Below are 21,440 nucleotides of genomic sequence, written 5' to 3'. Positions count from 1 at the left end.
GAATTTCTCAAATATCGTAGATAACACCGTAGCGAAGCAGTGAGATTTCCGAAATTTGTAAATGAAAATTTAGCTTTTCGTATTGAAAAGGAAAGGTACTCTTGATTACCTTATTTCTCGCAGCCGATTGTCGTACTTCTCCTGTCATATCGGCCCCACTGCCGAGCGGCAGCGAGCGGCAGTCGAGCAAAGTCGGGCCAAGTCGACACACGATGAAGTGAAATCAACTGAAGGACCCACCCACTTAGCTGGAACGAGGCGAGAGACGAGCAGATACTACTTGTGCCGCGACACTTGGCAATTTCGAGGATCGCATGGTGTTGAACACACACTATTGCGCTAGGCAAAAATGACAATGCTCCTGCGGTGGCCGAGAATCGAACCCGGATCAACTGCTTGGGAAGCAACCATGCTGACCGTTACACCACCACCGCACTGCGCTGCAGGCTTCGTGTGTCGTGATCCGTTGCCGCCCCTGCTGCCACCAGAGGCCGAAGCGAATCTGCTGCAGGCGCCCTGCCCGCCAGCACATCCGAACGCTTTGCCACGCTGCTTCCAGGGCGAGGCACCGTAACTAGACGCAGGATTGACTTCCGCTGAGAAGTCCACCCTTTCGTGTTCGGCATGGTGGGAAACGAATTCTGAAATTAGAACTACTTAGTGAGGCTGGCGGTGGCGAGTATTCCTGTGTGCCTCCCTGGCGCAGTGGGCAGCGCGTGTCCTCTTCTTACGGGCGTACGTTCGATCCTCACCTCAGCCATCTCATTTTCTCTCCACGACGGTGAAACGCACAGCATAGCTTTTGCGAGGTAAGGCCGTATATGCCGTTTATTACCACCTAGGCTTCTTTGCGTCAACGTGAGAGTGTTTGTTTCCAGTTATTACTAATTACAGTTTTGCTAGTTGCACTCGAGACTGAAAGCGATGTTTGTGTAGTATGACTTGGGCGGCGGACAGAGTTCAGCGTTGGCGCCAGATTCGGCAGTAAAGTTGCGTGCAGGAGAAGTATTTCTGGAAGCAAACACACGTAGTGGATCCTTGAAGTATGTCCGGTATGGTCTAGTGGCTAGGATACCTGGCTTTCACCCAGGAGGCCCGGGTTCGATTCCCGGTACCGGAATGTGAATTTTCTGGGCTGGGATGAGGAAACGTCTGACGGCCGTTTTTCGTCTTCGTGGTGTTGCTGCTCTGGGTTCCATGTATAAGGTGAGAGAAAGTCAAGAAAAAGAGATACATGCTCACGTGAATGGCGGACCGCTTAGAAGGAAGAGGAGATGGTTTTGGACTGCTGATGCGACAGTGTTGCGTGGCCCGTTAGCTCAGTGGGCTATAGCGTCGTGCTAGTAACACGGTCATGGGTTCGATCCCTCCACAGGCCATTCCATTTTCTTCGCTAATAGGAAATGCAGTCTCCTGCGAGACTCTGCGAGGCAGATTCCAAAACTACCTGCACATCGAGCTACAAGTCTGAACGTTTCACTCAGTTGTCGTCAACGGCCGGCTCCCTTTCGATTAATGAAGTTAAGCAGAGGTGGGCGTGGCTAGTGATTAGATGGGTGATGGGCGGGAACTCTGCGTGCTATTGGACCTTTCCACTTTCACCCCCACCCTCCCCCTTTTGTGTTACAGTGTTGTTGTGCTATGATGCGTCCCTCAGCAATTTAAATTTTGGATCATATGTTCGTTAACGTAATTTAAAGAGCTTGTTTGCCAAAAAGAGCGCAAGTTAAGTGCCAGAACGACTTTGGCAATAACACAACCGTACGAATCCACAGAGAATTTCTCAAATATCGTAGATAACACCGTAGCGAAGCAGTGAGATTTCCGAAATTTGTAAATGAAAATTTAGCTTTTCGTATTGAAAAGGAAAGGTACTCTTGATTACCTTATTTCTCGCAGCCGATTGTCGTACTTCTCCTGTCATATCGGCCCCACTGCCGAGCGGCAGCGAGCGGCAGTCGAGCAAAGTCGGGCCAAGTCGACACACGATGAAGTGAAATCAACTGAAGGACCCACCCACTTAGCTGGAACGAGGCGAGAGACGAGCAGATACTACTTGTGCCGCGACACTTGGCAATTTCGAGGATCGCATGGTGTTGAACACACACTATTGCGCTAGGCAAAAATGACAATGCTCCTGCGGTGGCCGAGAATCGAACCCGGATCAACTGCTTGGGAAGCAACCATGCTGACCGTTACACCACCACCGCACTGCGCTGCAGGCTTCGTGTGTCGTGATCCGTTGCCGCCCCTGCTGCCACCAGAGGCCGAAGCGAATCTGCTGCAGGCGCCCTGCCCGCCAGCACATCCGAACGCTTTGCCACGCTGCTTCCAGGGCGAGGCACCGTAACTAGACGCAGGATTGACTTCCGCTGAGAAGTCCACCCTTTCGTGTTCGGCATGGTGGGAAACGAATTCTGAAATTAGAACTACTTAGTGAGGCTGGCGGTGGCGAGTATTCCTGTGTGCCTCCCTGGCGCAGTGGGCAGCGCGTGTCCTCTTCTTACGGGCGTACGTTCGATCCTCACCTCAGCCATCTCATTTTCTCTCCACGACGGTGAAACGCACAGCATAGCTTTTGCGAGGTAAGGCCGTATATGCCGTTTATTACCACCTAGGCTTCTTTGCGTCAACGTGAGAGTGTTTGTTTCCAGTTATTACTAATTACAGTTTTGCCAGTTGCACTCGAGACTGAAAGCGATGTTTGTGTAGTATGACTTGGGCGGCGGACAGAGTTCAGCGTTGGCGCCAGATTCGGCAGTAAAGTTGCGTGCAGGAGAAGTATTTCTGGAAGCAAACACACGTAGTGGATCCTTGAAGTATGTCCGGTATGGTCTAGTGGCTAGGATACCTGGCTTTCACCCAGGAGGCCCGGGTTCGATTCCCGGTACCGGAATGTGAATTTTCTGGGCTGGGATGAGGAAACGTCTGACGGCCGTTTTTCGTCTTCGTGGTGTTGCTGCTCTGGGTTCCATGTATAAGGTGAGAGAAAGTCAAGAAAAAGAGATACATGCTCACGTGAATGGCGGACCGCTTAGAAGGAAGAGGAGATGGTTTTGGACTGCTGATGCGACAGTGTTGCGTGGCCCGTTAGCTCAGTGGGCTATAGCGTCGTGCTAGTAACACGGTCATGGGTTCGATCCCTCCACAGGCCATTCCATTTTCTTCGCTAATAGGAAATGCAGTCTCCTGCGAGACTCTGCGAGGCAGATTCCAAAACTACCTGCACATCGAGCTACAAGTCTGAACGTTTCACTCAGTTGTCGTCAACGGCCGGCTCCCTTTCGATTAATGAAGTTAAGCAGAGGTGGGCGTGGCTAGTGATTAGATGGGTGATGGGCGGGAACTCTGCGTGCTATTGGACCTTTCCACTTTCACCCCCACCCTCCCCCTTTTGTGTTACAGTGTTGTTGTGCTATGATGCGTCCCTCAGCAATTTAAATTTTGGATCATATGTTCGTTAACGTAATTTAAAGAGCTTGTTTGCCAAAAAGAGCGCAAGTTAAGTGCCAGAACGACTTTGGCAATAACACAACCGTACGAATCCACAGAGAATTTCTCAAATATCGTAGATAACACCGTAGCGAAGCAGTGAGATTTCCGAAATTTGTAAATGAAAATTTAGCTTTTCGTATTGAAAAGGAAAGGTACTCTTGATTACCTTATTTCTCGCAGCCGATTGTCGTACTTCTCCTGTCATATCGGCCCCACTGCCGAGCGGCAGCGAGCGGCAGTCGAGCAAAGTCGGGCCAAGTCGACACACGATGAAGTGAAATCAACTGAAGGACCCACCCACTTAGCTGGAACGAGGCGAGAGACGAGCAGATACTACTTGTGCCGCGACACTTGGCAATTTCGAGGATCGCATGGTGTTGAACACACACTATTGCGCTAGGCAAAAATGACAATGCTCCTGCGGTGGCCGAGAATCGAACCCGGATCAACTGCTTGGGAAGCAACCATGCTGACCGTTACACCACCACCGCACTGCGCTGCAGGCTTCGTGTGTCGTGATCCGTTGCCGCCCCTGCTGCCACCAGAGGCCGAAGCGAATCTGCTGCAGGCGCCCTGCCCGCCAGCACATCCGAACGCTTTGCCACGCTGCTTCCAGGGCGAGGCACCGTAACTAGACGCAGGATTGACTTCCGCTGAGAAGTCCACCCTTTCGTGTTCGGCATGGTGGGAAACGAATTCTGAAATTAGAACTACTTAGTGAGGCTGGCGGTGGCGAGTATTCCTGTGTGCCTCCCTGGCGCAGTGGGCAGCGCGTGTCCTCTTCTTACGGGCGTACGTTCGATCCTCACCTCAGCCATCTCATTTTCTCTCCACGACGGTGAAACGCACAGCATAGCTTTTGCGAGGTAAGGCCGTATATGCCGTTTATTACCACCTAGGCTTCTTTGCGTCAACGTGAGAGTGTTTGTTTCCAGTTATTACTAATTACAGTTTTGCCAGTTGCACTCGAGACTGAAAGCGATGTTTGTGTAGTATGACTTGGGCGGCGGACAGAGTTCAGCGTTGGCGCCAGATTCGGCAGTAAAGTTGCGTGCAGGAGAAGTATTTCTGGAAGCAAACACACGTAGTGGATCCTTGAAGTATGTCCGGTATGGTCTAGTGGCTAGGATACCTGGCTTTCACCCAGGAGGCCCGGGTTCGATTCCCGGTACCGGAATGTGAATTTTCTGGGCTGGGATGAGGAAACGTCTGACGGCCGTTTTTCGTCTTCGTGGTGTTGCTGCTCTGGGTTCCATGTATAAGGTGAGAGAAAGTCAAGAAAAAGAGATACATGCTCACGTGAATGGCGGACCGCTTAGAAGGAAGAGGAGATGGTTTTGGACTGCTGATGCGACAGTGTTGCGTGGCCCGTTAGCTCAGTGGGCTATAGCGTCGTGCTAGTAACACGGTCATGGGTTCGATCCCTCCACAGGCCATTCCATTTTCTTCGCTAATAGGAAATGCAGTCTCCTGCGAGACTCTGCGAGGCAGATTCCAAAACTACCTGCACATCGAGCTACAAGTCTGAACGTTTCACTCAGTTGTCGTCAACGGCCGGCTCCCTTTCGATTAATGAAGTTAAGCAGAGGTGGGCGTGGCTAGTGATTAGATGGGTGATGGGCGGGAACTCTGCGTGCTATTGGACCTTTCCACTTTCACCCCCACCCTCCCCCTTTTGTGTTACAGTGTTGTTGTGCTATGATGCGTCCCTCAGCAATTTAAATTTTGGATCATATGTTCGTTAACGTAATTTAAAGAGCTTGTTTGCCAAAAAGAGCGCAAGTTAAGTGCCAGAACGACTTTGGCAATAACACAACCGTACGAATCCACAGAGAATTTCTCAAATATCGTAGATAACACCGTAGCGAAGCAGTGAGATTTCCGAAATTTGTAAATGAAAATTTAGCTTTTCGTATTGAAAAGGAAAGGTACTCTTGATTACCTTATTTCTCGCAGCCGATTGTCGTACTTCTCCTGTCATATCGGCCCCACTGCCGAGCGGCAGCGAGCGGCAGTCGAGCAAAGTCGGGCCAAGTCGACACACGATGAAGTGAAATCAACTGAAGGACCCACCCACTTAGCTGGAACGAGGCGAGAGACGAGCAGATACTACTTGTGCCGCGACACTTGGCAATTTCGAGGATCGCATGGTGTTGAACACACACTATTGCGCTAGGCAAAAATGACAATGCTCCTGCGGTGGCCGAGAATCGAACCCGGATCAACTGCTTGGGAAGCAACCATGCTGACCGTTACACCACCACCGCACTGCGCTGCAGGCTTCGTGTGTCGTGATCCGTTGCCGCCCCTGCTGCCACCAGAGGCCGAAGCGAATCTGCTGCAGGCGCCCTGCCCGCCAGCACATCCGAACGCTTTGCCACGCTGCTTCCAGGGCGAGGCACCGTAACTAGACGCAGGATTGACTTCCGCTGAGAAGTCCACCCTTTCGTGTTCGGCATGGTGGGAAACGAATTCTGAAATTAGAACTACTTAGTGAGGCTGGCGGTGGCGAGTATTCCTGTGTGCCTCCCTGGCGCAGTGGGCAGCGCGTGTCCTCTTCTTACGGGCGTACGTTCGATCCTCACCTCAGCCATCTCATTTTCTCTCCACGACGGTGAAACGCACAGCATAGCTTTTGCGAGGTAAGGCCGTATATGCCGTTTATTACCACCTAGGCTTCTTTGCGTCAACGTGAGAGTGTTTGTTTCCAGTTATTACTAATTACAGTTTTGCTAGTTGCACTCGAGACTGAAAGCGATGTTTGTGTAGTATGACTTGGGCGGCGGACAGAGTTCAGCGTTGGCGCCAGATTCGGCAGTAAAGTTGCGTGCAGGAGAAGTATTTCTGGAAGCAAACACACGTAGTGGATCCTTGAAGTATGTCCGGTATGGTCTAGTGGCTAGGATACCTGGCTTTCACCCAGGAGGCCCGGGTTCGATTCCCGGTACCGGAATGTGAATTTTCTGGGCTGGGATGAGGAAACGTCTGACGGCCGTTTTTCGTCTTCGTGGTGTTGCTGCTCTGGGTTCCATGTATAAGGTGAGAGAAAGTCAAGAAAAAGAGATACATGCTCACGTGAATGGCGGACCGCTTAGAAGGAAGAGGAGATGGTTTTGGACTGCTGATGCGACAGTGTTGCGTGGCCCGTTAGCTCAGTGGGCTATAGCGTCGTGCTAGTAACACGGTCATGGGTTCGATCCCTCCACAGGCCATTCCATTTTCTTCGCTAATAGGAAATGCAGTCTCCTGCGAGACTCTGCGAGGCAGATTCCAAAACTACCTGCACATCGAGCTACAAGTCTGAACGTTTCACTCAGTTGTCGTCAACGGCCGGCTCCCTTTCGATTAATGAAGTTAAGCAGAGGTGGGCGTGGCTAGTGATTAGATGGGTGATGGGCGGGAACTCTGCGTGCTATTGGACCTTTCCACTTTCACCCCCACCCTCCCCCTTTTGTGTTACAGTGTTGTTGTGCTATGATGCGTCCCTCAGCAATTTAAATTTTGGATCATATGTTCGTTAACGTAATTTAAAGAGCTTGTTTGCCAAAAAGAGCGCAAGTTAAGTGCCAGAACGACTTTGGCAATAACACAACCGTACGAATCCACAGAGAATTTCTCAAATATCGTAGATAACACCGTAGCGAAGCAGTGAGATTTCCGAAATTTGTAAATGAAAATTTAGCTTTTCGTATTGAAAAGGAAAGGTACTCTTGATTACCTTATTTCTCGCAGCCGATTGTCGTACTTCTCCTGTCATATCGGCCCCACTGCCGAGCGGCAGCGAGCGGCAGTCGAGCAAAGTCGGGCCAAGTCGACACACGATGAAGTGAAATCAACTGAAGGACCCACCCACTTAGCTGGAACGAGGCGAGAGACGAGCAGATACTACTTGTGCCGCGACACTTGGCAATTTCGAGGATCGCATGGTGTTGAACACACACTATTGCGCTAGGCAAAAATGACAATGCTCCTGCGGTGGCCGAGAATCGAACCCGGATCAACTGCTTGGGAAGCAACCATGCTGACCGTTACACCACCACCGCACTGCGCTGCAGGCTTCGTGTGTCGTGATCCGTTGCCGCCCCTGCTGCCACCAGAGGCCGAAGCGAATCTGCTGCAGGCGCCCTGCCCGCCAGCACATCCGAACGCTTTGCCACGCTGCTTCCAGGGCGAGGCACCGTAACTAGACGCAGGATTGACTTCCGCTGAGAAGTCCACCCTTTCGTGTTCGGCATGGTGGGAATCGAATTCTGAAATTAGAACTACTTAGTGAGGCTGGCGGTGGCGAGTATTCCTGTGTGCCTCCCTGGCGCAGTGGGCAGCGCGTGTCCTCTTCTTACGGGCGTACGTTCGATCCTCACCTCAGCCATCTCATTTTCTCTCCACGACGGTGAAACGCACAGCATAGCTTTTGCGAGGTAAGGCCGTATATGCCGTTTATTACCACCTAGGCTTCTTTGCGTCAACGTGAGAGTGTTTGTTTCCAGTTATTACTAATTACAGTTTTGCTAGTTGCACTCGAGACTGAAAGCGATGTTTGTGTAGTATGACTTGGGCGGCGGACAGAGTTCAGCGTTGGCGCCAGATTCGGCAGTAAAGTTGCGTGCAGGAGAAGTATTTCTGGAAGCAAACACACGTAGTGGATCCTTGAAGTATGTCCGGTATGGTCTAGTGGCTAGGATACCTGGCTTTCACCCAGGAGGCCCGGGTTCGATTCCCGGTACCGGAATGTGAATTTTCTGGGCTGGGATGAGGAAACGTCTCACGGCCGTTTTTCGTCTTCGTGGTGTTGCTGCTCTGGGTTCCATGTATAAGGTGAGAGAAAGTCAAGAAAAAGAGATACATGCTCACGTGAATGGCGGACCGCTTAGAAGGAAGAGGAGATGGTTTTGGACTGCTGATGCGACAGTGTTGCGTGGCCCGTTAGCTCAGTGGGCTATAGCGTCGTGCTAGTAACACGGTCATGGGTTCGATCCCTCCACAGGCCATTCCATTTTCTTCGCTAATAGGAAATGCAGTCTCCTGCGAGACTCTGCGAGGCAGATTCCAAAACTACCTGCACATCGAGCTACAAGTCTGAACGTTTCACTCAGTTGTCGTCAACGGCCGGCTCCCTTTCGATTAATGAAGTTAAGCAGAGGTGGGCGTGGCTAGTGATTAGATGGGTGATGGGCGGGAACTCTGCGTGCTATTGGACCTTTCCACTTTCACCCCCACCCTCCCCCTTTTGTGTTACAGTGTTGTTGTGCTATGATGCGTCCCTCAGCAATTTAAATTTTGGATCATATGTTCGTTAACGTAATTTAAAGAGCTTGTTTGCCAAAAAGAGCGCAAGTTAAGTGCCAGAACGACTTTGGCAATAACACAACCGTACGAATCCACAGAGAATTTCTCAAATATCGTAGATAACACCGTAGCGAAGCAGTGAGATTTCCGAAATTTGTAAATGAAAATTTAGCTTTTCGTATTGAAAAGGAAAGGTACTCTTGATTACCTTATTTCTCGCAGCCGATTGTCGTACTTCTCCTGTCATATCGGCCCCACTGCCGAGCGGCAGCGAGCGGCAGTCGAGCAAAGTCGGGCCAAGTCGACACACGATGAAGTGAAATCAACTGAAGGACCCACCCACTTAGCTGGAACGAGGCGAGAGACGAGCAGATACTACTTGTGCCGCGACACTTGGCAATTTCGAGGATCGCATGGTGTTGAACACACACTATTGCGCTAGGCAAAAATGACAATGCTCCTGCGGTGGCCGAGAATCGAACCCGGATCAACTGCTTGGGAAGCAACCATGCTGACCGTTACACCACCACCGCACTGCGCTGCAGGCTTCGTGTGTCGTGATCCGTTGCCGCCCCTGCTGCCACCAGAGGCCGAAGCGAATCTGCTGCAGGCGCCCTGCCCGCCAGCACATCCGAACGCTTTGCCACGCTGCTTCCAGGGCGAGGCACCGTAACTAGACGCAGGATTGACTTCCGCTGAGAAGTCCACCCTTTCGTGTTCGGCATGGTGGGAATCGAATTCTGAAATTAGAACTACTTAGTGAGGCTGGCGGTGGCGAGTATTCCTGTGTGCCTCCCTGGCGCAGTGGGCAGCGCGTGTCCTCTTCTTACGGGCGTACGTTCGATCCTCACCTCAGCCATCTCATTTTCTCTCCACGACGGTGAAACGCACAGCATAGCTTTTGCGAGGTAAGGCCGTATATGCCGTTTATTACCACCTAGGCTTCTTTGCGTCAACGTGAGAGTGTTTGTTTCCAGTTATTACTAATTACAGTTTTGCTAGTTGCACTCGAGAGTGAAAGCGATGTTTGTGTAGTATGACTTGGGCGGCGGACAGAGTTCAGCGTTGGCGCCAGATTCGGCAGTAAAGTTGCGTGCAGGAGAAGTATTTCTGGAAGCAAACACACGTAGTGGATCCTTGAAGTATGTCCGGTATGGTCTAGTGGCTAGGATACCTGGCTTTCACCCAGGAGGCCCGGGTTCGATTCCCGGTACCGGAATGTGAATTTTCTGGGCTGGGATGAGGAAACGTCTCACGGCCGTTTTTCGTCTTCGTGGTGTTGCTGCTCTGGGTTCCATGTATAAGGTGAGAGAAAGTCAAGAAAAAGAGATACATGCTCACGTGAATGGCGGACCGCTTAGAAGGAAGAGGAGATGGTTTTGGACTGCTGATGCGACAGTGTTGCGTGGCCCGTTAGCTCAGTGGGCTATAGCGTCGTGCTAGTAACACGGTCATGGGTTCGATCCCTCCACAGGCCATTCCATTTTCTTCGCTAATAGGAAATGCAGTCTCCTGCGAGACTCTGCGAGGCAGATTCCAAAACTACCTGCACATCGAGCTACAAGTCTGAACGTTTCACTCAGTTGTCGTCAACGGCCGGCTCCCTTTCGATTAATGAAGTTAAGCAGAGGTGGGCGTGGCTAGTGATTAGATGGGTGATGGGCGGGAACTCTGCGTGCTATTGGACCTTTCCACTTTCACCCCCACCCTCCCCCTTTTGTGTTACAGTGTTGTTGTGCTATGATGCGTCCCTCAGCAATTTAAATTTTGGATCATATGTTCGTTAACGTAATTTAAAGAGGTTGTTTGCCAAAAAGAGCGCAAGTTAAGTGCCAGAACGACTTTGGCAATAACACAACCGTACGAATCCACAGAGAATTTCTCAAATATCGTAGATAACACCGTAGCGAAGCAGTGAGATTTCCGAAATTTGTAAATGAAAATTTAGCTTTTCGTATTGAAAAGGAAAGGTACTCTTGATTACCTTATTTCTCGCAGCCGATTGTCGTACTTCTCCTGTCATATCGGCCCCACTGCCGAGCGGCAGCGAGCGGCAGTCGAGCAAAGTCGGGCCAAGTCGACACACGATGAAGTGAAATCAACTGAAGGACCCACCCACTTAGCTGGAACGAGGCGAGAGACGAGCAGATACTACTTGTGCCGCGACACTTGGCAATTTCGAGGATCGCATGGTGTTGAACACACACTATTGCGCTAGGCAAAAATGACAATGCTCCTGCGGTGGCCGAGAATCGAACCCGGATCAACTGCTTGGGAAGCAACCATGCTGACCGTTACACCACCACCGCACTGCGCTGCAGGCTTCGTGTGTCGTGATCCGTTGCCGCCCCTGCTGCCACCAGAGGCCGAAGCGAATCTGCTGCAGGCGCCCTGCCCGCCAGCACATCCGAACGCTTTGCCACGCTGCTTCCAGGGCGAGGCACCGTAACTAGACGCAGGATTGACTTCCGCTGAGAAGTCCACCCTTTCGTGTTCGGCATGGTGGGAAACGAATTCTGAAATTAGAACTACTTAGTGAGGCTGGCGGTGGCGAGTATTCCTGTGTGCCTCCCTGGCGCAGTGGGCAGCGCGTGTCCTCTTCTTACGGGCGTACGTTCGATCCTCACCTCAGCCATCTCATTTTCTCTCCACGACGGTGAAACGCACAGCATAGCTTTTGCGAGGTAAGGCCGTATATGCCGTTTATTACCACCTAGGCTTCTTTGCGTCACCGTGAGAGTGTTTGTTTCCAGTTATTACTAATTACAGTTTTGCTAGTTGCACTCGAGACTGAAAGCGATGTTTGTGTAGTATGACTTGGGCGGCGGACAGAGTTCAGCGTTGGCGCCAGATTCGGCAGTAAAGTTGCGTGCAGGAGAAGTATTTCTGGAAGCAAACACACGTAGTGGATCCTTGAAGTATGTCCGGTATGGTCTAGTGGCTAGGATACCTGGCTTTCACCCAGGAGGCCCGGGTTCGATTCCCGGTACCGGAATGTGAATTTTCTGGGCTGGGATGAGGAAACGTCTCACGGCCGTTTTTCGTCTTCGTGGTGTTGCTGCTCTGGGTTCCATGTATAAGGTGAGAGAAAGTCAAGAAAAAGAGATACATGCTCACGTGAATGGCGGACCGCTTAGAAGGAAGAGGAGATGGTTTTGGACTGCTGATGCGACAGTGTTGCGTGGCCCGTTAGCTCAGTGGGCTATAGCGTCGTGCTAGTAACACGGTCATGGGTTCGATCCCTCCACAGGCCATTCCATTTTCTTCGCTAATAGGAAATGCAGTCTCCTGCGAGACTCTGCGTGGCAGATTCCAAAACTACCTGCACATCGAGCTACAAGTCTGAACGTTTCACTCAGTTGTCGTCAACGGCCGGCTCCCTTTCGATTAATGAAGTTAAGCAGAGGTGGGCGTGGCTAGTGATTAGATGGGTGATGGGCGGGAACTCTGCGTGCTATTGGACCTTTCCACTTTCACCCCCACCCTCCCCCTTTTGTGTTACAGTGTTGTTGTGCTATGATGCGTCCCTCAGCAATTTAAATTTTGGATCATATGTTCGTTAACGTAATTTAAAGAGCTTGTTTGCCAAAAAGAGCGCAAGTTAAGTGCCAGAACGACTTTGGCAATAACACAACCGTACGAATCCACAGAGAATTTCTCAAATATCGTAGATAACACCGTAGCGAAGCAGTGAGATTTCCGAAATTTGTAAATGAAAATTTAGCTTTTCGTATTGAAAAGGAAAGGTACTCTTGATTACCTTATTTCTCGCAGCCGATTGTCGTACTTCTCCTGTCATATCGGCCCCACTGCCGAGCGGCAGCGAGCGGCAGTCGAGCAAAGTCGGGCCAAGTCGACACACGATGAAGTGAAATCAACTGAAGGACCCACCCACTTAGCTGGAACGAGGCGAGAGACGAGCAGATACTACTTGTGCCGCGACACTTGGCAATTTCGAGGATCGCATGGTGTTGAACACACACTATTGCGCTAGGCAAAAATGACAATGCTCCTGCGGTGGCCGAGAATCGAACCCGGATCAACTGCTTGGGAAGCAACCATGCTGACCGTTACACCACCACCGCACTGCGCTGCAGGCTTCGTGTGTCGTGATCCGTTGCCGCCCCTGCTGCCACCAGAGGCCGAAGCGAATCTGCTGCAGGCGCCCTGCCCGCCAGCACATCCGAACGCTTTGCCACGCTGCTTCCAGGGCGAGGCACCGTAACTAGACGCAGGATTGACTTCCGCTGAGAAGTCCACCCTTTCGTGTTCGGCATGGTGGGAAACGAATTCTGAAATTAGAACTACTTAGTGAGGCTGGCGGTGGCGAGTATTCCTGTGTGCCTCCCTGGCGCAGTGGGCAGCGCGTGTCCTCTTCTTACGGGCGTACGTTCGATCCTCACCTCAGCCATCTCATTTTCTCTCCACGACGGTGAAACGCACAGCATAGCTTTTGCGAGGTAAGGCCGTATATGCCGTTTATTACCACCTAGGCTTCTTTGCGTCACCGTGAGAGTGTTTGTTTCCAGTTATTACTAATTACAGTTTTGCTAGTTGCACTCGAGAGTGAAAGCGATGTTTGTGTAGTATGACTTGGGCGGCGGACAGAGTTCAGCGTTGGCGCCAGATTCGGCAGTAAAGTTGCGTGCAGGAGAAGTATTTCTGGAAGCAAACACACGTAGTGGATCCTTGAAGTATGTCCGGTATGGTCTAGTGGCTAGGATACCTGGCTTTCACCCAGGAGGCCCGGGTTCGATTCCCGGTACCGGAATGTGAATTTTCTGGGCTGGGATGAGGAAACGTCTGACGGCCGTTTTTCGTCTTCGTGGTGTTGCTGCTCTGGGTTCCATGTATAAGGTGAGAGAAAGTCAAGAAAAAGAGATACATGCTCACGTGAATGGCGGACCGCTTAGAAGGAAGAGGAGATGGTTTTGGACTGCTGATGCGACAGTGTTGCGTGGCCCGTTAGCTCAGTGGGCTATAGCGTCGTGCTAGTAACACGGTCATGGGTTCGATCCCTCCACAGGCCATTCCATTTTCTTCGCTAATAGGAAATGCAGTCTCCTGCGAGACTCTGCGAGGCAGATTCCAAAACTACCTGCACATCGAGCTACAAGTCTGAACGTTTCACTCAGTTGTCGTCAACGGCCGGCTCCCTTTCGATTAATGAAGTTAAGCAGAGGTGGGCGTGGCTAGTGATTAGATGGGTGATGGGCGGGAACTCTGCGTGCTATTGGACCTTTCCACTTTCACCCCCACCCTCCCCCTTTTGTGTTACAGTGTTGTTGTGCTATGATGCGTCCCTCAGCAATTTAAATTTTGGATCATATGTTCGTTAACGTAATTTAAAGAGCTTGTTTGCCAAAAAGAGCGCAAGTTAAGTGCCAGAACGACTTTGGCAATAACACAACCGTACGAATCCACAGAGAATTTCTCAAATATCGTAGATAACACCGTAGCGAAGCAGTGAGATTTCCGAAATTTGTAAATGAAAATTTAGCTTTTCGTATTGAAAAGGAAAGGTACTCTTGATTACCTTATTTCTCGCAGCCGATTGTCGTACTTCTCCTGTCATATCGGCCCCACTGCCGAGCGGCAGCGAGCGGCAGTCGAGCAAAGTCGGGCCAAGTCGACACACGATGAAGTGAAATCAACTGAAGGACCCACCCACTTAGCTGGAACGAGGCGAGAGACGAGCAGATACTACTTGTGCCGCGACACTTGGCAATTTCGAGGATCGCATGGTGTTGAACACACACTATTGCGCTAGGCAAAAATGACAATGCTCCTGCGGTGGCCGAGAATCGAACCCGGATCAACTGCTTGGGAAGCAACCATGCTGACCGTTACACCACCACCGCACTGCGCTGCAGGCTTCGTGTGTCGTGATCCGTTGCCGCCCCTGCTGCCACCAGAGGCCGAAGCGAATCTGCTGCAGGCGCCCTGCCCGCCAGCACATCCGAACGCTTTGCCACGCTGCTTCCAGGGCGAGGCACCGTAACTAGACGCAGGATTGACTTCCGCTGAGAAGTCCACCCTTTCGTGTTCGGCATGGTGGGAAACGAATTCTGAAATTAGAACTACTTAGTGAGGCTGGCGGTGGCGAGTATTCCTGTGTGCCTCCCTGGCGCAGTGGGCAGCGCGTGTCCTCTTCTTACGGGCGTACGTTCGATCCTCACCTCAGCCATCTCATTTTCTCTCCACGACGGTGAAACGCACAGCATAGCTTTTGCGAGGTAAGGCCGTATATGCCGTTTATTACCACCTAGGCTTCTTTGCGTCACCGTGAGAGTGTTTGTTTCCAGTTATTACTAATTACAGTTTTGCTAGTTGCACTCGAGAGTGAAAGCGATGTTTGTGTAGTATGACTTGGGCGGCGGACAGAGTTCAGCGTTGGCGCCAGATTCGGCAGTAAAGTTGCGTGCAGGAGAAGTATTTCTGGAAGCAAACACACGTAGTGGATCCTTGAAGTATGTCCGGTATGGTCTAGTGGCTAGGATACCTGGCTTTCACCCAGGAGGCCCGGGTTCGATTCCCGGTACCGGAATGTGAATTTTCTGGGCTGGGATGAGGAAACGTCTGACGGCCGTTTTTCGTCTTCGTGGTGTTGCTGCTCTGGGTTCCATGTATAAGGTGAGAGAAAGTCAAGAAAAAGAGATACATGCTCACGTGAATGGCGGACCGCTTAGAAGGAAGAGGAGATGGTTTTGGACTGCTGATGCGACAGTGTTGCGTGGCCCGTTAGCTCAGTGGGCTATAGCGTCGTGCTAGTAACACGGTCATGGGTTCGATCCCTCCACAGGCCATTCCATTTTCTTCGCTAATAGGAAATGCAGTCTCCTGCGAGACTCTGCGAGGCAGATTCCAAAACTACCTGCACATCGAGCTACAAGTCTGAACGTTTCACTCAGTTGTCGTCAACGGCCGGCTCCCTTTCGATTAATGAAGTTAAGCAGAGGTGGGCGTGGCTAGTGATTAGATGGGTGATGGGCGGGAACTCTGCGTGCTATTGGACCTTTCCACTTTCACCCCCACCCTCCCCCTTTTGTGTTACAGTGTTGTTGTGCTATGATGCGTCCCTCAGCAATTTAAATTTTGGATCATATGTTCGTTAACGTAATTTAAAGAGCTTGTTTGCCAAAAAGAGCGCAAGTTAAGTGCCAGAACGACTTTGGCAATAACACAACCGTACGAATCCACAGAGAATTTCTCAAATATCGTAGATAACACCGTAGCGAAGCAGTGAGATTTCCGAAATTTGTAAATGAAAATTTAGCTTTTCGTATTGAAAAGGAAAGGTACTCTTGATTACCTTATTTCTCGCAGCCGATTGTCGTACTTCTCCTGTCATATCGGCCCCACTGCCGAGCGGCAGCGAGCGGCAGTCGAGCAAAGTCGGGCCAAGTCGACACACGATGAAGTGAAATCAACTGAAGGACCCACCCACTTAGCTGGAACGAGGCGAGAGACGAGCAGATACTACTTGTGCCGCGACACTTGGCAATTTCGAGGATCGCATGGTGTTGAACACACACTATTGCGCTAGGCAAAAATGACAATGCTCCTGCGGTGGCCGAGAATCGAACCCGGATCAACTGCTTGGGAAGCAACCATGCTGACCGTTACACCACCACCGCACTGCGCTGCAGGCTTCGTGTGTCGTGATCCGTTGCCGCCCCTGCTGCCACCAGAGGCCGAAGCGAATCTGCTGCAGGCGCCCTGCCCGCCAGCACATCCGAACGCTTTGCCACGCTGCTTCCAGGGCGAGGCACCGTAACTAGACGCAGGATTGACTTCCGCTGAGAAGTCCACCCTTTCGTGTTCGGCATGGTGGGAAACGAATTCTGAAATTAGAACTACTTAGTGAGGCTGGCGGTGGCGAGTATTCCTGTGTGCCTCCCTGGCGCAGTGGGCAGCGCGTGTCCTCTTCTTACGGGCGTACGTTCGATCCTCACCTCAGCCATCTCATTTTCTCTCCACGACGGTGAAACGCACAGCATAGCTTTTGCGAGGTAAGGCCGTATATGCCGTTTATTACCACCTAGGCTTCTTTGCGTCACCGTGAGAGTGTTTGTTTCCAGTTATTACTAATTACAGTTTTGCTAGTTGCACTCGAGAGTGAAAGCGATGTTTGTGTAGTATGACTTGGGCGGCGGACAGAGTTCAGCGTTGGCGCCAGATTCGGCAGTAAAGTTGCGTGCAGGAGAAGTATTTCTGGAAGCAAACACACGTAGTGGATCCTTGAAGTATGTCCGGTATGGTCTAGTGGCTAGGATACCTGGCTTTCACCCAGGAGGCCCGGGTTCGATTCCCGGTACCGGAATGTGAATTTTCTGGGCTGGGATGAGGAAACGTCTGACGGCCGTTTTTCGTCTTCGTGGTGTTGCTGCTCTGGGTTCCATGTATAAGGTGAGAGAAAGTCAAGAAAAAGAGATACATGCTCACGTGAATGGCGGACCGCTTAGAAGGAAGAGGAGATGGTTTTGGACTGCTGATGCGACAGTGTTGCGTGGCCCGTTAGCTCAGTGGGCTATAGCGTCGTGCTAGTAACACGGTCATGGGTTCGATCCCTCCACAGGCCATTCCATTTTCTTCGCTAATAGGAAATGCAGTCTCCTGCGAGACTCTGCGAGGCAGATTCCAAAACTACCTGCACATCGAGCTACAAGTCTGAACGTTTCACTCAGTTGTCGTCAACGGCCGGCTCCCTTTCGATTAATGAAGTTAAGCAGAGGTGGGCGTGGCTAGTGATTAGATGGGTGATGGGCGGGAACTCTGCGTGCTATTGGACCTTTCCACTTTCACCCCCACCCTCCCCCTTTTGTGTTACAGTGTTGTTGTGCTATGATGCGTCCCTCAGCAATTTAAATTTTGGATCATATGTTCGTTAACGTAATTTAAAGAGCTTGTTTGCCAAAAAGAGCGCAAGTTAAGTGCCAGAACGACTTTGGCAATAACACAACCGTACGAATCCACAGAGAATTTCTCAAATATCGTAGATAACACCGTAGCGAAGCAGTGAGATTTCCGAAATTTGTAAATGAAAATTTAGCTTTTCGTATTGAAAAGGAAAGGTACTCTTGATTACCTTATTTCTCGCAGCCGATTGTCGTACTTCTCCTGTCATATCGGCCCCACTGCCGAGCGGCAGCGAGCGGCAGTCGAGCAAAGTCGGGCCAAGTCGACACACGATGAAGTGAAATCAACTGAAGGACCCACCCACTTAGCTGGAACGAGGCGAGAGACGAGCAGATACTACTTGTGCCGCGACACTTGGCAATTTCGAGGATCGCATGGTGTTGAACACACACTATTGCGCTAGGCAAAAATGACAATGCTCCTGCGGTGGCCGAGAATCGAACCCGGATCAACTGCTTGGGAAGCAACCATGCTGACCGTTACACCACCACCGCACTGCGCTGCAGGCTTCGTGTGTCGTGATCCGTTGCCGCCCCTGCTGCCACCAGAGGCCGAAGCGAATCTGCTGCAGGCGCCCTGCCCGCCAGCACATCCGAACGCTTTGCCACGCTGCTTCCAGGGCGAGGCACCGTAACTAGACGCAGGATTGACTTCCGCTGAGAAGTCCACCCTTTCGTGTTCGGCATGGTGGGAAACGAATTCTGAAATTAGAACTACTTAGTGAGGCTGGCGGTGGCGAGTATTCCTGTGTGCCTCCCTGGCGCAGTGGGCAGCGCGTGTCCTCTTCTTACGGGCGTACGTTCGATCCTCACCTCAGCCATCTCATTTTCTCTCCACGACGGTGAAACGCACAGCATAGCTTTTGCGAGGTAAGGCCGTATATGCCGTTTATTACCACCTAGGCTTCTTTGCGTCAACGTGAGAGTGTTTGTTTCCAGTTATTACTAATTACAGTTTTGCTAGTTGCACTCGAGACTGAAAGCGATGTTTGTGTAGTATGACTTGGGCGGCGGACAGAGTTCAGCGTTGGCGCCAGATTCGGCAGTAAAGTTGCGTGCAGGAGAAGTATTTCTGGAAGCAAACACACGTAGTGGATCCTTGAAGTATGTCCGGTATGGTCTAGTGGCTAGGATACCTGGCTTTCACCCAGGAGGCCCGGGTTCGATTCCCGGTACCGGAATGTGAATTTTCTGGGCAGGGATGAGGAAACGTCTCACGGCCGTTTTTCGTCTTCGTGGTGTTGCTGCTCTGGGTTCCATGTATAAGGTGAGAGAAAGTCAAGAAAAAGAGATACATGCTCACGTGAATGGCGGACCGCTTAGAAGGAAGAGGAGATGGTTTTGGACTGCTGATGCGACAGTGTTGCGTGGCCCGTTAGCTCAGTGGGCTATAGCGTCGTGCTAGTAACACGGTCATGGGTTCGATCCCTCCACAGGCCATTCCATTTTCTTCGCTAATAGGAAATGCAGTCTCCTGCGAGACTCTGCGTGGCAGATTCCAAAACTACCTGCACATCGAGCTACAAGTCTGAACGTTTCACTCAGTTGTCGTCAACGGCCGGCTCCCTTTCGATTAATGAAGTTAAGCAGAGGTGGGCGTGGCTAGTGATTAGATGGGTGATGGGCGGGAACTCTGCGTGCTATTGGACCTTTCCACTTTCACCCCCACCCTCCCCCTTTTGTGTTACAGTGTTGTTGTGCTATGATGCGTCCCTCAGCAATTTAAATTTTGGATCATATGTTCGTTAACGTAATTTAAAGAGCTTGTTTGCCAAAAAGAGCGCAAGTTAAGTGCCAGAACGACTTTGGCAATAACACAACCGTACGAATCCACAGAGAATTTCTCAAATATCGTAGATAACACCGTAGCGAAGCAGTGAGATTTCCGAAATTTGTAAATGAAAATTTAGCTTTTCGTATTGAAAAGGAAAGGTACTCTTGATTACCTTATTTCTCGCAGCCGATTGTCGTACTTCTCCTGTCATATCGGCCCCACTGCCGAGCGGCAGCGAGCGGCAGTCGAGCAAAGTCGGGCCAAGTCGACACACGATGAAGTGAAATCAACTGAAGGACCCACCCACTTAGCTGGAACGAGGCGAGAGACGAGCAGATACTACTTGTGCCGCGACACTTGGCAATTTCGAGGATCGCATGGTGTTGAACACACACTATTGCGCTAGGCAAAAATGACAATGCTCCTGCGGTGGCCGAGAATCGAACCCGGATCAACTGCTTGGGAAGCAACCATGCTGACCGTTACACCACCACCGCACTGCGCTGCAGGCTTCGTGTGTCGTGATCCGTTGCCGCCCCTGCTGCCACCAGAGGCCGAAGCGAATCTGCTGCAGGCGCCCTGCCCGCCAGCACATCCGAACGCTTTGCCACGCTGCTTCCAGGGCGAGGCACCGTAACTAGACGCAGGATTGACTTCCGCTGAGAAGTCCACCCTTTCGTGTTCGGCATGGTGGGAAACGAATTCTGAAATTAGAACTACTTAGTGAGGCTGGCGGTGGCGAGTATTCCTGTGTGCCTCCCTGGCGCAGTGGGCAGCGCGTGTCCTCTTCTTACGGGCGTACGTTCGATCCTCACCTCAGCCATCTCATTTTCTCTCCACGACGGTGAAACGCACAGCATAGCTTTTGCGAGGTAAGGCCGTATATGCCGTTTATTACCACCTAGGCTTCTTTGCGTCAACGTGAGAGTGTTTGTTTCCAGTTATTACTAATTACAGTTTTGCTAGTTGCACTCGAGACTGAAAGCGATGTTTGTGTAGTATGACTTGGGCGGCGGACAGAGTTCAGCGTTGGCGCCAGATTCGGCAGTAAAGTTGCGTGCAGGAGAAGTATTTCTGGAAGCAAACACACGTAGTGGATCCTTGAAGTATGTCCGGTATGGTCTAGTGGCTAGGATACCTGGCTTTCACCCAGGAGGCCCGGGTTCGATTCCCGGTACCGGAATGTGAATTTTCTGGGCAGGGATGAGGAAACGTCTCACGGCCGTTTTTCGTCTTCGTGGTGTTGCTGCTCTGGGTTCCATGTATAAGGTGAGAGAAAGTCAAGAAAAAGAGATACATGCTCACGTGAATGGCGGACCGCTTAGAAGGAAGAGGAGATGGTTTTGGACTGCTGATGCGACAGTGTTGCGTGGCCCGTTAGCTCAGTGGGCTATAGCGTCGTGCTAGTAACACGGTCATGGGTTCGATCCCTCCACAGGCCATTCCATTTTCTTCGCTAATAGGAAATGCAGTCTCCTGCGAGACTCTGCGTGGCAGATTCCAAAACTACCTGCACATCGAGCTACAAGTCTGAACGTTTCACTCAGTTGTCGTCAACGGCCGGCTCCCTTTCGATTAATGAAGTTAAGCAGAGGTGGGCGTGGCTAGTGATTAGATGGGTGATGGGCGGGAACTCTGCGTGCTATTGGACCTTTCCACTTTCACCCCCACCCTCCCCCTTTTGTGTTACAGTGTTGTTGTGCTATGATGCGTCCCTCAGCAATTTAAATTTTGGATCATATGTTCGTTAACGTAATTTAAAGAGCTTGTTTGCCAAAAAGAGCGCAAGTTAAGTGCCAGAACGACTTTGGCAATAACACAACCGTACGAATCCACAGAGAATTTCTCAAATATCGTAGATAACACCGTAGCGAAGCAGTGAGATTTCCGAAATTTGTAAATGAAAATTTAGCTTTTCGTATTGAAAAGGAAAGGTACTCTTGATTACCTTATTTCTCGCAGCCGAT

At 51.1% G+C, this 21,440-nt stretch overlaps 24 non-coding genes across 24 annotated transcripts; 12 read left to right on the top strand and 12 right to left on the bottom strand.

Moving 5' to 3' along the window:
- Window positions 1-362: 362 nt before the first annotated feature.
- On the bottom strand, window positions 363-434 carry Trnag-ccc (transfer RNA glycine (anticodon CCC)). The gene has a single exon. It is a non-coding gene; the product is annotated as a tRNA-Gly (tRNA).
- A 614-nt stretch (window positions 435-1,048) lies between these two features.
- Window positions 1,049-1,120, top strand: Trnae-uuc (transfer RNA glutamic acid (anticodon UUC)). The gene has a single exon. It is a non-coding gene; the product is annotated as a tRNA-Glu (tRNA).
- Window positions 1,121-2,138: 1,018 nt separating this feature from the next.
- On the bottom strand, window positions 2,139-2,210 carry Trnag-ccc (transfer RNA glycine (anticodon CCC)). Its single transcript has one exon. It is a non-coding gene; the product is annotated as a tRNA-Gly (tRNA).
- Window positions 2,211-2,824: 614 nt separating this feature from the next.
- Window positions 2,825-2,896, top strand: Trnae-uuc (transfer RNA glutamic acid (anticodon UUC)). The gene has a single exon. It is a non-coding gene; the product is annotated as a tRNA-Glu (tRNA).
- Window positions 2,897-3,914: 1,018 nt separating this feature from the next.
- Trnag-ccc (transfer RNA glycine (anticodon CCC)) lies at window positions 3,915-3,986 on the bottom strand. Its single transcript has one exon. It is a non-coding gene; the product is annotated as a tRNA-Gly (tRNA).
- Window positions 3,987-4,600: 614 nt separating this feature from the next.
- Window positions 4,601-4,672, top strand: Trnae-uuc (transfer RNA glutamic acid (anticodon UUC)). The gene has a single exon. It is a non-coding gene; the product is annotated as a tRNA-Glu (tRNA).
- Window positions 4,673-5,690: 1,018 nt separating this feature from the next.
- On the bottom strand, window positions 5,691-5,762 carry Trnag-ccc (transfer RNA glycine (anticodon CCC)). The gene has a single exon. It is a non-coding gene; the product is annotated as a tRNA-Gly (tRNA).
- Window positions 5,763-6,376: 614 nt separating this feature from the next.
- On the top strand, window positions 6,377-6,448 carry Trnae-uuc (transfer RNA glutamic acid (anticodon UUC)). Its single transcript has one exon. It is a non-coding gene; the product is annotated as a tRNA-Glu (tRNA).
- Window positions 6,449-7,466: 1,018 nt separating this feature from the next.
- Window positions 7,467-7,538, bottom strand: Trnag-ccc (transfer RNA glycine (anticodon CCC)). Its single transcript has one exon. It is a non-coding gene; the product is annotated as a tRNA-Gly (tRNA).
- Window positions 7,539-8,152: 614 nt separating this feature from the next.
- Trnae-uuc (transfer RNA glutamic acid (anticodon UUC)) lies at window positions 8,153-8,224 on the top strand. Its single transcript has one exon. It is a non-coding gene; the product is annotated as a tRNA-Glu (tRNA).
- A 1,018-nt stretch (window positions 8,225-9,242) lies between these two features.
- Trnag-ccc (transfer RNA glycine (anticodon CCC)) lies at window positions 9,243-9,314 on the bottom strand. The gene has a single exon. It is a non-coding gene; the product is annotated as a tRNA-Gly (tRNA).
- Window positions 9,315-9,928: 614 nt separating this feature from the next.
- Window positions 9,929-10,000, top strand: Trnae-uuc (transfer RNA glutamic acid (anticodon UUC)). Its single transcript has one exon. It is a non-coding gene; the product is annotated as a tRNA-Glu (tRNA).
- A 1,018-nt stretch (window positions 10,001-11,018) lies between these two features.
- On the bottom strand, window positions 11,019-11,090 carry Trnag-ccc (transfer RNA glycine (anticodon CCC)). Its single transcript has one exon. It is a non-coding gene; the product is annotated as a tRNA-Gly (tRNA).
- A 614-nt stretch (window positions 11,091-11,704) lies between these two features.
- Window positions 11,705-11,776, top strand: Trnae-uuc (transfer RNA glutamic acid (anticodon UUC)). The gene has a single exon. It is a non-coding gene; the product is annotated as a tRNA-Glu (tRNA).
- Window positions 11,777-12,794: 1,018 nt separating this feature from the next.
- Trnag-ccc (transfer RNA glycine (anticodon CCC)) lies at window positions 12,795-12,866 on the bottom strand. Its single transcript has one exon. It is a non-coding gene; the product is annotated as a tRNA-Gly (tRNA).
- Window positions 12,867-13,480: 614 nt separating this feature from the next.
- Window positions 13,481-13,552, top strand: Trnae-uuc (transfer RNA glutamic acid (anticodon UUC)). The gene has a single exon. It is a non-coding gene; the product is annotated as a tRNA-Glu (tRNA).
- Window positions 13,553-14,570: 1,018 nt separating this feature from the next.
- On the bottom strand, window positions 14,571-14,642 carry Trnag-ccc (transfer RNA glycine (anticodon CCC)). Its single transcript has one exon. It is a non-coding gene; the product is annotated as a tRNA-Gly (tRNA).
- Window positions 14,643-15,256: 614 nt separating this feature from the next.
- Trnae-uuc (transfer RNA glutamic acid (anticodon UUC)) lies at window positions 15,257-15,328 on the top strand. Its single transcript has one exon. It is a non-coding gene; the product is annotated as a tRNA-Glu (tRNA).
- A 1,018-nt stretch (window positions 15,329-16,346) lies between these two features.
- Trnag-ccc (transfer RNA glycine (anticodon CCC)) lies at window positions 16,347-16,418 on the bottom strand. The gene has a single exon. It is a non-coding gene; the product is annotated as a tRNA-Gly (tRNA).
- Window positions 16,419-17,032: 614 nt separating this feature from the next.
- On the top strand, window positions 17,033-17,104 carry Trnae-uuc (transfer RNA glutamic acid (anticodon UUC)). The gene has a single exon. It is a non-coding gene; the product is annotated as a tRNA-Glu (tRNA).
- A 1,018-nt stretch (window positions 17,105-18,122) lies between these two features.
- On the bottom strand, window positions 18,123-18,194 carry Trnag-ccc (transfer RNA glycine (anticodon CCC)). Its single transcript has one exon. It is a non-coding gene; the product is annotated as a tRNA-Gly (tRNA).
- Window positions 18,195-18,808: 614 nt separating this feature from the next.
- Window positions 18,809-18,880, top strand: Trnae-uuc (transfer RNA glutamic acid (anticodon UUC)). The gene has a single exon. It is a non-coding gene; the product is annotated as a tRNA-Glu (tRNA).
- Window positions 18,881-19,898: 1,018 nt separating this feature from the next.
- Trnag-ccc (transfer RNA glycine (anticodon CCC)) lies at window positions 19,899-19,970 on the bottom strand. Its single transcript has one exon. It is a non-coding gene; the product is annotated as a tRNA-Gly (tRNA).
- Window positions 19,971-20,584: 614 nt separating this feature from the next.
- Trnae-uuc (transfer RNA glutamic acid (anticodon UUC)) lies at window positions 20,585-20,656 on the top strand. The gene has a single exon. It is a non-coding gene; the product is annotated as a tRNA-Glu (tRNA).
- The last annotated feature ends 784 nt before the right edge of the window (window positions 20,657-21,440 follow it).

The sequence above is a fragment of the Schistocerca nitens genome, unplaced genomic scaffold (genome assembly GCF_023898315.1).
Source record: "Schistocerca nitens isolate TAMUIC-IGC-003100 unplaced genomic scaffold, iqSchNite1.1 HiC_scaffold_352, whole genome shotgun sequence".
NCBI lineage: Eukaryota > Metazoa > Arthropoda > Insecta > Orthoptera > Acrididae > Schistocerca > Schistocerca nitens.
Note: the sequence above shows the minus strand (reverse complement) of the source record. Positions and strands in the feature narration are given on the sequence as shown.